The sequence below is a fragment of the Terrapene carolina genome, unplaced genomic scaffold (genome assembly GCF_002925995.2).
Source record: "Terrapene carolina triunguis isolate 2854851 unplaced genomic scaffold, T_m_triunguis-2.0 Scaffold62, whole genome shotgun sequence".
In the NCBI taxonomy this organism is placed as follows: domain Eukaryota; kingdom Metazoa; phylum Chordata; order Testudines; family Emydidae; genus Terrapene; species Terrapene triunguis.
Window position 1 is genome coordinate 37,171,963 of NW_020664413.1, and position 14,700 is coordinate 37,186,662.

The window sequence follows — 14,700 nt, forward strand, 5'->3', positions numbered from 1 at the left end:
CTTCCCCAAATCCCTGCCCTGGCACTGCCTCTTCCCCGCCTCCTTCCCTGAGCACGCTGCGTTCCCGCTCCTCCCCCCTCCCTCCCGGAGCTTGTTACGCTGCGAAACAACTGTTTTGCGGCGGCAAGCGCTGGGAGGTAGGTGAAGAAGTGGGGTGCAGAGCGCTCAGGGGAGGAGGCGGAGGCGAGGTGGGGCAGGAGGTGGGGAGGGGAAGGAAGCTTGGCAGCCCTGGAGCACCCACTGAGTTGGCGCCTATGCCTTGAATAGTTTGTCTCCCAGACTGAAAAGAAATAAGAATGGTGAGGAGGAAGAGGGAATCAGGGTATGGGGAAAAACAGGCACACAGAGCTCCTGCCATGAGGAGAGACTAGGGGCCAATAGGGGAGGAGGACATGCAGCACAGAGTCCCTGCCATTATGTCAAAGGGCTGAATGGAAGTATGAGGGAGCACAAAGGGATGGGGGACGCATAGAAGCCCTTGCAGGGGGAGAATGGGGAACCCTGCATGGGTGGCACAAAGAGCCATTGGCAAGTTGAGGAGAGCTGGAAGCAACGATAGGAGGGGAAGGGGCACAGATTTCCCTCGTATACAGTGAAGGGGGAGTGGTGGGGCACACAGAGCTGCTGACATGAGGGAGGGCAGTGGATGGGTTACAAGAAGTCCCTGACATACAGAGAGAGGGGAAGGTGGCACACAAGGAGCTCCTGGGGGAGGAATGGAGGGACGTGTGTTCAGTGAGCTCGGCCTACAGAAGCAGCAAAGCAAGCAACCCTCTAGGTTACACTATAAACCACTTATGGATCTAAACCAATCTGATCGAGGAAGTGGACATTCCTAATACTCTGAATTTGCACAGAGAATGATTTATATTGTGCAACCGCTCTTTGCTTGTTCCAGTTCAACTACTGGATTGTTACATTTTCAAGTGACATTGAAAACACTAAAAAGTTTTAGTAAAGTTTGCTAAAACAAAGTTAAGTTACTTCATACTTAAAATCACACATTTTACATAGCATTTTTTGTACAAACTATATCCCACTTAATCCTAAAAGATTTTAAAAAGCAAGGAGCATAAATACAGTATAATATAGGGCATCAAGGTGGACTGATTTAAATCAAAGCTATTTAAATTGCTGATTTTAATCATTATTTTAATCAGCAAGCAGAAAATCTTGATTTAAATACTTGACGTTAATCTTGTTTTGCATTTGTACTTTTTTGTTATTTTCCTGAAGAAAGGTTGTTTCTTATTGGTTAGTAATCATTAAAACATGTTGATTTTCAACTAAACATTGCCTTTACACTAAATTTGGCACTTTTGCTAACCAGGAGGATATGCTGTACCTACACATTTATTTCAGCAATTATATTAGTTTAACATACATTTACTTAGGGTATGTCTACACTACGAGAGTAGTTCGATTTTAGTTAAATCGAATATGTGCAATCGATATTAGAAAGTCGAACGTGTGTGTCTACACTAAGGACAGTAATTCGACTTTGTCAGTCCACACTACCAGGGAAAGCGTCGACATTGGAAGCAGTGCACTGTGGGCAGCTATCCCACAGTTCCCGCAGTCCCCGCTGCCCAGTGGAATTCTGGGTCGAGCCCCCAATGGCTTCTGGGTAAAAAATTGTGGCGAGGGTGCTTTTGGGTAACTGTCGTCATCCGTCAGTCACTACCGCCCTGCCTCCCTCCCTGAAAGCGCCGGCGGGAAATCAGTTCGCGCACTTTTTGATCAGTGACAGCGCGGACGCCACAGCACTGCGATCATGGATCCCGCTGCGACCATCGCTGCAGTTGTGGCCGTTCTCAACGCCTCGCACCTTATCATACACCTTTCCCAGAGGCAGATGCAGAGAAATCAGGCGAGGAGGCTACGGCAGCGGAGTGAGGGCCTGAAGTCGGAGAGTAGCACAGAGCTGTCAGAAACCACGACACCCAGCGCCGAGGACATCACGTTTGCAATGGGGCATGTGGATTTTGTTGAACGGCGATTCTGGGCCCGGGAAACAAGCACGGACTGGTGGGACCGCATAGTGCTTCAGGTCTGGGATGAATCCCAGTGGCTGCGAAACTTTCGCATGCGGAAGGGGACTTTCCTGGAACTTTGTGAGTTGCTGTCCCCTGCCCTGAAGCGCAAGGACACCCGCATGCGAGCAGCCCTGACTGTCCAGAAGCGAGTGGCCATAGCCCTCTGGAAGCTTGCAACGCCGGACAGCTACCGGTCAGTCGCGAACCACTTTGGCGTGGGCAAATCTACCGTGGGGGTTGTTGTCATGCAAGTAGCCAAGGCAATCGTCAAGGTACTGCTGTCAAAGGTAGTGACCCTGGGAAACGCGCAGGCCATCATAGATGGCTTCGCTGCGATGGGATTCCCAAACTGCGGTGGGGCTATAGATGGGACTCACATCCCTATCCTGGGACCGGGCCACCAGGCCAGCCAGTACATCAATAGAAAGGGGTACTTTTCAATGGTGCTGCAAGCACTGGTGGACCATCGGGGACGGTTTACAAACATCTACGTCGGATGGCCGGGCAAGGTTCATGACGCTCGCGTGTTCAGGAACTCTGGTCTGTTTAGACGGCTGCAGGAAGGTATTTACTTCCCGGACCACAAGATAACTGTTGGGGATGTGGAGATGCCTACAGTGATCCTCGGGGACCCAGCCTACCCGCTAATGCCCTGGCTCATGAAGCCCTATACTGGCGCCCTGGACACAGAAAAAGAACTGTTCAACTACCGGCTGAGCAAGTGCAGAATGGTAGTGGAGTGTGCTTTTGGCCGTCTCAAGGGGAGATGGAGAAGCTTACTCACTCGCTGTGATCTCAGCGAAACCAATATCCCCATCGTTATTGCAGCTTGCTGTGTGCTCCACAATCTGTGTGAGAGCAAGGGGGAGACCTTTATGGCGGGGTGGGAGGTTGAGGCAAATAGCCTGGCTGCTGATTACGCCCAGCCAGACAGCCGGGCGATTAGAAGAGCCCAGCGGGACGCGCTGTGCATCCGGGAGGCTTTGAAAGCCAGTTTCAAGGCTGAGCAGGGTACCCATTGACTTTTAAGTTTGTGGACACAGAAGCTGAACTTGCCCCCGTTTCTTTACCCAGTTGCCGTCGACTATCCTCTCCAATTACATACCCCCTTCACCCCCTTCCCAAAAAATAAAATCTGTTCTGTTTTGTTCATGGACACCGTTGTCTTTATTACTGTTTTCACGGGAATGTTTTAAACCTGGGACGCAGACTGTGGCGGGGAGCGGGTTTAGGGTTGTGATGCAAATGATGCTTCTAAACTCCAGGAATGACAGGCTCCGCGATGGTGGACTGGTTGTTTCAACGGAGCCTGCCAGCCCTCCTGGCCGGGACTGCGTGTATGTGTCGGCTATGTGACTGTCTTGCAGGGGGAGGAGGGTTACAGATCCCCTGCTGCGCGGCTCTGTGATCCAGGGTAAGGACCGCTGCATAAGATCTGTAACTGCCCTCCCCCGCCACCAAGTCACAGAGCAACACCACCGCCCCCACCACACAGAACATGAAAACCACCTCCCAGACTGACCAGGATAACTAGTCACTGCACTGTATATGTGCCCTGCTGCTGCACCTGCCCCCTGCTAAAGGTGACTGTCCTGTCCAATGACCAAGGCCCTTCCCCCCCCCTCCAGACAGACTCCCCTCCAAAAGAAGAGGATGGAAACAGAAATGAACAGAAACGTATTCTTTATTAACAACCGCACATGGAACGGGGGGGTGAAACTTGGACGGGGTCTTGTGTGAGGCGGGTAGGAAAGGACTTTTCAAATTTTGGGGAATGAGAGCCTTCTAGTGGTAGAGCAGTCCGCAGGGGTGGAGTGAAATTTTTCCCGGCCCCTTCCACCCCTCCGTGTTTGGACTTTGGGTGAGGGGGGTATGGGACTTGGTGGCGGGGCAGGGCAGTTACAGAGAGACTGCAGCGGGGCTCTCTCCTCCTGCCTCCGGTCCTGCAGAACATCCACAAGGCGGCGGAGCGTGTCCGTTTGCTCCCTCATTAGTCCAAGCAGCGTTTGAGTAGCCTGCCTGTCCTCCTGTCGCCACCTCTCCTCCCGTTCAATGTTTGCCCGGTGCATTTGGGACAAGTTCTCCCTCCACTGTGTCTGCTGGGCTGCCTGTGCTCGGGAGCATTCCATTAGTTCAGCAAACATGTCTTCCCGTGTCCTCTTCTTCCTCCTCCTAATGTGCGCTAGCCTCTGGGCAGATGTGGCTGTGGGAATTGGAAAAAGGGAGTGAATTCCTGAGACAGAGCAATGTATCTGTGAACAGAGAACATAGTCTTTCTCTGTGAACAAGACCATGCAGAGCACCTATCACACGCGCACTGAGGACAAGGTCGAATTTTCGGCCCTCGCCTACAGTGCCTGCGGTCTTGCTGTGGCGAGCTGAGGAGCAGGGCAGGACACCGGACTTTGTCTAGATGGCAAACATGGTAAGCCGTAGACTTGTGGCCGCTTAAAACTTTAAGAGTGGCACTGGCCTCCTTTCACATAGAAAGCAATGCGAGTCTCTGCTGGCAGCAATCCTGCAAGCATGAACTCTGGCCCTGTCCCAGCCCCTCGCGGCTGTAAACCGCGTGGCTGTAAACCGGCGGTTGCAGTTCTGTAAAGGGACGGGCAAGCAGTCCCAATACTAACTTTCCCCTACCTAATTCACAGCAGGGAGTCATGCCTGACATCACCCTCCTGAAGGTCTCCGAGAGCCAGAAGGAGAAGATGCTCCGGGACAGCCTGCAGAAACCGGGGCCATTTGCTGCACTGCTGTGCAAGGCCATGATCCCGGAGTACCTGCTGGCGTTGTGGCAGGGAAACGTGTCCTACCACGGGGGGCCTAATAAGCTGTCCCTGCCCAGGAACCTGCTGATGAGGCTTGAAAAACACCTGCAGGAGGTGTATGAGGAGTTCTCCCCGGAGGATGTCGCCTCGATCCCCGGTTACATTGACCAGTTCTTGGCTTAGGTGCCCTTGGAGGGACAAATGACTGCAGGGTTTTGGGCACTATAATCATGAAGCGGACATTGTGAGATTTTTTTAAAATGGTTCGGACTATATATTGAGGCGCCCAAAGACGGAGTAATCATGATACACTTTGCACTGATTCCCCTTTTGTTTGACTTTCCTGTTTACATGTTTTTAAGCACTTTACCCACTGTTAATATTTTCAATCTTCCTGTTTTGTTGCAAATAAATGTTTACATGTTTTAAAGCACTTTAGCTACTGTTAATATTTTAAATATGCCAGTTATGTTGTAAATAAATGTTTGGATATTTAAAACACTTACTGCTTGATCCTTCCCCTGAATCTGTGTCTGGGGTAACGGCTGGGGAGGGTTGGTAGGGGATCTCTGTCAGGGTGATGAAGAGCTCCTGGCTGTCGGGCAAATCAGCGTTGTAAGCGCTGTCTACTGCCTCGTCCTCCTCATCTCCTTCCTCCTCTTCCCCGTCCGCTGAGGAACCGGCCGCGGACAATATCCCATCCTCAGAGTCCACGGTCAGGGGTGGGGTAGTGGTGGCGGCCGCACCTAGGATGGAATGCAGTGCCTCGTAGAAACGGGATGTGTGAGGCTGGGATCCGGAGCGTCCGTTTGCCTCTTTGGTCTTCTGGTAGCCTTGTCTCAGCTCCTTGATTTTCACGCGGCACTGCGTTGCATCCCGGCTGTAGCCTCTCTCTGCCATGGCTTTAGAGATCTTCTCATAGATCTTTGCATTCCGTCTTTTGGAGCGCAGCTCGGAAAGCACGGACTCATCTCCCCACACAGCGATGAGATCCAAGACTTCCCGATCCGTCCATGCTGGGGCCCTCTTTCTATTGGATTGCACGGCCATCTCTGCTGGAGAGCTCTGCATCGTTGCCACTGCTGCCACTGCTGCTGAGCTCGCCACGGTGTCCAAACAGAAACTGCGCTTCAAACTGCCCAGACAGGAAAAGGAATTCAAATTTTCCCGGGGTGTGGCTGGTCAGAGCATCCGAGCTCGGACTGCTGTCCAGAGCGTCAACAGAGTGGTGCACTGTGGGATAGCTCCCGGAGCTATTACCGTCGATTTCCATCCACACCTAGCCTAATTCGATATGGCCATTTCGAATTTAGCGCTACTCCTCTCGTTGTGGAGGATTACAGAAATCGATTTAAGGAGGGCTCTATGTCGAACTAAATGGCTTCGTGGTGTGGACGGGTGCAGGGTTAATTCGATATAACGGCGCTAAATTCGACATAAAAGCCTAGTGTAGACCAGGCCTTAGAGTCTTAATTTTGACCTTTTTATTATGTTAGAAAATGGTGAATGATGCATTTCTGATTTATTAGATTGATATTTTTACTCATTATTTCCATCATGCTCTATTTGGATGGAAATTAGAATTCAATTAAAAATGCTTTAAAAAGCATATTTAAAAAAATTAGTTGGATTAAACTACCTTAAAATGTGATGACTAAATAAGAAATTGTTTAACAAAACATACTTTGCTTTTAAGACTAATGATTTATTAAATAAAGCAAGTATTATCTGTAGTTAGTGAACTGTTAGTGATTGTTTTTGGTCACCCTGTCCTTCCAAGATTTTAGAATTGGTAGATCTCATCTTCGCACACCTAGTTTTGAATAGGCCTGCATGAATAACTAATTTTTCAGTTTTGTTGTCAACCTGAAAAAAAAATTGCAAAAACATCTGTTTCAGATTAACGCAAAACAAAAAACTACAGGTTTTTTTGACAAAATGAAAAAAAATTACTTTTGGATCAACTGAAACACTTTAGAGTGACCCAAAACATTTTTTTCCAGTTTTTCATTTTATTTTGTTTTTGGTGGCGGGGGATATTTTTTATTCTTTTTCAAGTAGGTAAATTCCTAAATGAAATTTCTTGCTGAAACAAAAAATTGAAAAAGAAATGAGATTTCCAAAATCTTTTTCTTCACCTGAAACTATTTGCTGGATGCAACTCAAATCTGCAAATAGTTTTGGTCAACCAGAATCTACATTTTATGGTGTGAATAAACTGGTTTCTTAACTTTAAATTAATGAGTTACTGAACCGAATGAGCTGAATAACCTGAAATGAAGAAAATATTCTCTCTGCATCTGCAGAAGAGGCTACCACTGTCAAAAGCTGAGTTAACATTTTCCCAGACTCTGGTTCCAGGTACTTAGCCAGTGATGATTTTATCAGAAGATCAGGTTTTTTGGATCTCCTTTTTCCACAGAGGGTATAGCTTACAAATTATCAGTATTCCTATTAACTTATCCTCATCAAATTAAACATTGTCCTTGGATAGGTCTGGTAATCACGGCAACATTGTAGTTTCCATCCCCATTAGTACAGTACAAAAAGTGAATGTAGAATCTTAGTCATAAGATTTAAAATGTAAATATATAGCACAACCATTTTAAGGAAATACTTATGCTTTTTCTACGTCAGAGCAGCAGGTTGTGTTGCATAATTAAAGCACCAAGATTGAGTGCATCCACGCTACTCACCCTGATAGTGTAAGGTTTGCCCTTACCACATTAGAGGTGCCATACAAAGAATCAGGGAAGGCTTGCTGTTAGCCAATATCATATGCTGTCAGAATGCTTTGTATTTAGGCAAAGTTGTACAACTATGAACCATACTCCCAGAATGTCTTGTACTCAGACCAAGCTTTACTGTGGAAACATAGTACGGGTTAAATTATTGTAACCTTTGTTGTTTGTATATGAAGAATCTGTCAGAAGCAAGATATATGTTTTGTTGAGGTGTGCCAAGTATGAATCGTGTGCTAGCTACAGTTAGTGTAGATATCTCTACTGTCTACTGACACTTGGAATGTTACTGTGTGTTGAGAACTGAGTGTAAATGTCTATCATTTAATGCTACTTGTAAGCTTGTGTACTAACATTTAAAATGTACAAAACTAAATAAGAGGAGGAGTGTACGGTCTGTGGAATCTGTGGAATTTTCTATCTGTCATAAACAAGGGAAACATAAATAAGAGCCAAAATAAGCTCCCAACTTGAAACAGAGCAAAGATGTAACTGCTGCAAGCCAGTTCTCCAGATTGGTAACCTTTCTGTATTATGCTGATCTATCTTTGATTAATAAACTGATTGAACATGGTTACCTGGTGTTGTATCAATAGAGAAATAAAACCCTCAGAAGATAGGTCTACGCAGCATACGTGGCTTCTGGGGCTCGGGGCTGTTTCATTGCTGTGTAGACTTCCAGGCTTGGGCTGGAGCCCAAGGTCTGGGACACTCCCACCTTGCAGGGTCTTAGAGCCTACTCTCCAGCCTGAGCCCAGAAGTCTATACAGCAATGGAACAGCCCTGCAGCCCAAGCCCCGGTTAGCCCAAGTCAGCTGGCACAGACCAGTCACATATCTAGTTGCTGTGTAGACATACTCAATATGGCCTTCACAGTTCTAGCCATTTTTTACTCCCTAATTATTATTTGTAACATAGCAGCACCTACTATAAATTGAATAAATTAGGGACTACACTGAAAGGACTTGGGGAGCGGGGAGCCAGGAACCTCCACCTCCTTCAAATGCAGGCAGATTGTTGGGCTTTATTTAGTATTGAGAAGACTTCCATTTATAAGAGAGGCCTTGCAGATTTAGCAGCACCCAGATGGCAGGAGGCACCTGTCAGTGGCCCGAAGAGTAAGACAAAAGGGTGGAGGGAGAAACTGAAGGACGGAGAGGTGAAGTGACTTGGCCAAGGTCACAAAGCAAGTCAGTGGCAGAGCCAAGAATAGAACCCAAGATTTCTGATTACAGCTGGTCAGGAATTTTCTGATGGAACGTTTTTCCATCGGAAAATGCCGATTTGTTGACAATAATACATTTTGTGGAAGCAATCGACAAATTTTCATTTATAAAAAATGACAAAAAGCATTTCCATAATGTTGGATAATATTTTCATAATGGAATGTTTTGATTTTTAATTTCAAAATGACTTTCATAATTTAATTGATTTTATATTATAATTTTAAAAAATTAAAATATCTATATTGGAAAAAACATTTCAATTGACCCAAAATAAGTTTTTTTCACCCACAATTTTGTTTCATGGGAAATTCTGAAACTTTTGTTTTTGTTCTACTCCACAACAGAAAACAAAATTTATTCATAACATTTCCCACAAAACAGAAAATCACATTCCTGCCCAACTCCACTCCTTCCTGTTGAGTGTTAATTTTACAAGAAAAAAGCAAATGAAATTAACAAACAAAGCTTCCCACGTTAACCTGAGTATAAGGCTCAATAAGTTTGTATTATTTGCGTATGTATTTAATTGAACTATTTATTTAACATTAGTAATCCCTGTATATACGACACAACCCTTTACTGTAGAACAATTAAACAGACTTTTCTGTCCTGCACCCTTTTTTGCCCAGGTTACTCATTTTGATTAATCTATGCCCACTCAGGGTTGACTATCTGGCTGTGGTGGAATGCGTGTCAGTGCAAAACCACAGCTGATGTTTGTTGTAAGGGAACATGCTGACATTTATTTTGCCAATTCAAGTTGCCTTAATCTCTTCCTTGGTGTTTTTCCTTCACTGTCCCAACATAGGAGTGTAAGAAAATATGTTGAAAGACCGTTAAAGAATGTGATGTTACTGTCTCTCTTCTTTACTGAGGATTCTACTACCAAGAACTACTCTTATGGAATGAGAAACCACACAAGGACACAAATAAAACAAATATTCCTTCATAGTACACATGCTTAACTTTACATATGGGCTGAAATTAAACATCCAGGAAGCAGACACATTCAGGAAGTCTGTTGTTGGCACAGTCTTCCAAAGTGCAGTAGATATGTGAAGTAAATCACAAGTGTTTTTTCACCAAATATGTACACATAGAGCCCATTTTTTTTGGCAATGGTGCAGAAGAATACAATAATTGGTTTTCTAGCAGTCATAGTGCTGCCTCAGGAATTTAGATTATGAAAGGCCCTTTATTTTACTCATATTTAACATCATACTGGGCCTATAAAATCTTCTCTCTATATTCTCCAAAAATATCCCTATGCTGTTTAATCACCCTTTTAAAATGTAACACTTTCAATTTTCACTTTAATTTACTGAAAAAAGCTGTTAAAAATTCTTCTCTTAAAATATTTATTTTATTTCTGGCTTGATTTTTCAGAGGTGTTAAGCACCTAAAACTGAAGTTGATTTCAAGTGGTATCTGTAAGTGCTCAGTATCTTTAAAAACTATAATTTATTCAGTTTACAAAACAAAACAAAAAGGCACCTATTTTAAAAACATGATAATTTAAACAGATTCAGGAACATATTTACAATGCAGGATATGGAAGACCATTTATAAAAAGAATTTTGAAGTTCTACAAATTATAGCAATCTGATACACCTTATAGCAATCTGAACAGTAAAGACAAGTTAACCAATTTACCTCCTTGGAAGAATAACATTGACTTAATACACGCTACTGGTAATGGAAGCTATATCTGAGAAAGACCCGTTGGCCAAAGAAGCTGACTTCTCTCCCTCCTACCCCAAAAACCACCTCACTAAAAAAGGCAAGTTTATCTTTAATACATTCAAATTTCACTTACAAGATTTTTCCCAAGTTTAACCATTCACTTTTCTGACATGCTAATACGAAAAGTGAAATATGTAAGAAAAGTGAACTATAGCTTTACAGTAATACCTTTTATCAAGCCTTTTCCACCAATATATCACATCTCATCTCAAAACTTATTCCGCTTTTAATTTATTTGCAAACACCAAAAACTGTTAGGCAACTTCTTCCAATAAAACTTTATCCTCTGTAAAAATAAAGTAGGTGCCGATGTATCTATATGGTTTCTCTAGAAAATACTTAAATATTAATCTTAACCAGGGTGGATAAAATTCAATGATTTAAAAATAAAAAAATTAAAAAACTATTTTTTTTTTAATTTAAATTGGATTTTTTTGATAAAATGCTTTTTGAGGACAAAACCTATCTAAAGATAGTTTTAATTAAGATACATTATAGCTCAAAGATATCTCATCATGGAATAGGGATTATAAATTCTAATTCTATAGTATGAGACAATATATTCATGTAATGTTTAAGAAAAGTTTTGTAAGTGAGTTCCAATAGTTCATGGATTAGGGACCCAATCTTATAGGCTTCTAGGGGCTTCTGTATAGATTTAGGTTAATCTTTCTATCTACCCAATGGGACTCAGTGCTCAGTCTAGAAGATACCATAAGAGATGCTTAGTTTTGCAGTTCTGAAACTGTAGATTTGTTTGTCCAGAAATAACATGCTTGGGAGGGATAGCTCAGTGGTTTGAGCATTGGCCTGCTAAACCCAGGGTTGTGAGTTCAATCCTTGAGGGGGCCACTTAGGGATCTGGGGCAAAATCAGTACTTGGTCCTGCTAGTGAAGGCAGGGGGCTGGACTCGATGACCTTTCAAGGTCCCTTCCAGTTCTAGGAGATAGGAAAAATGTTTTAAAATAAATATACAGACGTGAGAAATAACAGACCTCAACCCTATTGTCCCTCTTCAAATTTGTGTACACAGAGTCAATCCCTTACCTCTCTCTAAAAGTGCAAAGTTTCAAAAAAGTTAAATGAATAGAGTATTGTTGGTGGCGGAATAGATCTGGACAAGAAGAAGTCTGGAGATAAATGTGAGACGGGAGGGACAGGCAGTAGAAACAAAACTGAAACTGTTTGAGCAGCATATTTCAGAAGTCTTGAGGTCTTTCTGAATGTAGCCTTCATTGATTTGAGATCTACCATACCATTCTCTCACTAGAAGGGAAAAGCAGGCCATGAAAGAGACCCAGTTTGGGAATATTTTAATGAAGTTCCTCTACCTGTGAGTGAGACAGGCATGCATGCAAAATGCAAACAGTGCAACCAAGAAATGCAAGGCCTGGTTGCCTCAATGAAACAACATCATGAGAAGTGTTCCTTCTCAGGAGGAAGCTGCGTTGAAGATGATGAAAGGAACATGTCTGAACATTCAGGATCTTCAGGTTGGTAAACTTTTTTATTTCATACTTCTTTCTTAAGGACTGCCTGTCTTTCTTCAGGACTATTCTTGAATTCTCATGTAGGAGCAAAAAATATAGTTGTTACTCTATGGTACTATCATTTTCGATGCAGTTGTGATCAAAAATAAATAGCTGAAATAAGCAGATCTTCCTTTTACAATTTCACCTTTAAAGTAGTACTGAGTGTCAGTGAATGCAATGAGTAATACTAAATGAGCAGTATGGTAATAATAATGAAATAACTGCCTTGACTTATTTTGTTAAGGAGAATCCATCCTCAACATACAGGATTCTGAAGACTATCCGTCTTCAAGATCACCATAATTTTCTACAGTTTCAGAGTTATCTGCCAATGATAGTGTTTCAGTCACAGCATGTATGTCACATAGCCACAGTATATCATCTGTAGCAAAAAGAAAAAAAATCTCCATCATCCAGAAACAACCATAGGTAAGTTTGTGATAAGAACCAGCAGATTACAAAAAGAGGTAATTGATGAAAAAATTGCCCGGTTTGTTTATGCAACAAACTCTCCTTTCCGTATAATAGAGAACCCACACTTCATTAACATGGTTCAGTCATTAAGACCAGGATACAGTCCACCCAACAGAGCAGATGTCACAGTCAAATTGCTGGATAGTGTATGAAAGAGAAATTGAGCAGTGTGCAAAAGGTCTAGAGGGTAAAATTGTTAACCTGAGTCTTGATGAGTGGAGCAATGTGCACAATGATCTTGTTGTATGTGCTTGTGTGACAACAGAAGAAGGGAATGTCTTCCTTACAGAAACAATTGATACATCAGGAAATGCACACACAGCAGAATACTTAAAAGAAGTAGCAGTAAAAGCTATAACAAACTGTGAACAAAAATTCAAATGTCTAATATGCAGCTTGGTCACAGACAATGCTGCAAATGAATCCAAGATGAGAAAAAATTATTTAGAAGAGAGTCCCAAGCTAATAACATATGGCTGCAGTGCTCATTTGATGCACCTCTTAGCCAAAGACTTCAGTGTTCCAGAAATAAAGGCTAATGCTGTTGAAATTGCAAAATACTTCCGTAACAACCACTTTGCAGCAGCTGCTCTGAAAAAAGTGGGAGAAACCAAGCTAACTCTCCCACAAGACATGCGATGGAACTCAGTAGTGGACTGTTTTGAGCACTATATCAAGAACTGGACTAATCTGATGACAGTTTGTGAACAAAACTGTGAAAAAATAGATGGCACTATCAGAGCCAAAGTTCTCAACATTGGGCTTAAGAGAAATATTGAACACATGCTGAGTACCTTGAAACCTATTTCTGTAGCCTTGAACAAAATGCAGGGAAATAGCTGTTTTATTGCTCATGCCGATGAAATTTGGAAGGAACTGAGTAAGATCTTAAAAAGAGAAATATGCAATGACGGAGTTAAATTACAAGCATTAAAAAAACCACGAATGGGACAAGCACGATCTCCAGCTCATTTTCTTGCAAATATTCTCAATACTCGGTACCAGGGTCAAACCTTAACTGCAGAAGAGGAGGAGTTGGCTATGACATGGACATCCAGCAATCATCCCTCCATAATGCCATCTATAATAAACTTCAGAGCTAAGGGTGAACCATTCAAGAAATATATGTTTGCGGATCATGTTTTAAAAAAAGGCACACCAGTGAACTGATGGAAGTCACTTAAGCACTTGGATTCAAAGACTGTTAAGTGATAATCTCACTTTTAACAGCAGTAGTGTCTTCTGCCGGTGTAGAAAGAATATTTTCTTCCTTTGGACTAATTCATTCCAACTTGAGAAATCGTTTGGGACCTGAAAAAGCAGGAATGCTTGTTTTTCTTTTCCAGATTATGAACATACAGGAAAATGAAGGTGAAGACGACTGAATTAGCTACAGAATACAGTATTTTAAGTTTCTCATGTTGACCTGGCTGACATAGTTGATTTAATTATTGTTTTTGTTGTTTTAAATATTTCATTTAACTATTTTAGTTAAAAACAATTTTAACAAAAACAAATCTTATTTTAAAAAACTTGAATGTATAACTAAATTCAAAAATCCATATGCTTATTTTGTTAAAATATTATATGTTTGCTGTTGAAGAAAAAAATCCAGAATACATAACGTTGTTGTTTTCGTTAAATAAAACAATTTAAATGTCTGACTGGTGATGTTCTCCTCCTAATACAGCATGGCAAGAAAATCCTCCAAATATTAATGATTAACCTGTTGAATTGGAGATAGTTCACTTCTCAATGACTTCATAAATATCTGCTTCAATTACCTTTGGTAAATGAAATAACCAAACAATCATTCATTTTCTGATATAGCTGTAAAATTAATCTGAAAAGTTTTCAAAATAAATCACTTTAAAAAGGTATACTGTGTACCTTCTAAAAATGAAACCTACATCTATCTCTGAGTTGTGAAGAATATGCATTAAGTTTATAACAACCAACAAGAATGCACTTTTATGTAGAAATCCATGATTAAATCGAGTCTTCCTGACTATTGATTTAAGATCAAATCCACCCTGATCTTAACTGATTAACTATAAGCAAGTTTAGCTGACATGTTTTCTCCCACCCTTTATCTGCCATGACTATCTACACTATAAGTTCTTCAGGGCAAGGATTGTGTTTTACCACATTTAAGCACAATCTAATACCTGCTGGGATC

The 14,700-nt window shown here is 42.3% G+C and overlaps 1 protein-coding gene across 2 annotated transcripts in view; it reads right to left on the reverse strand.

The window, feature by feature from the left end:
* The window catches only part of TLK1 (tousled like kinase 1), a 152,865-nt gene that overhangs the window by 86,062 nt on the left and 52,103 nt on the right, over positions 1-14,700 (reverse strand). The gene's annotated exons all lie outside the window — the stretch shown is intronic.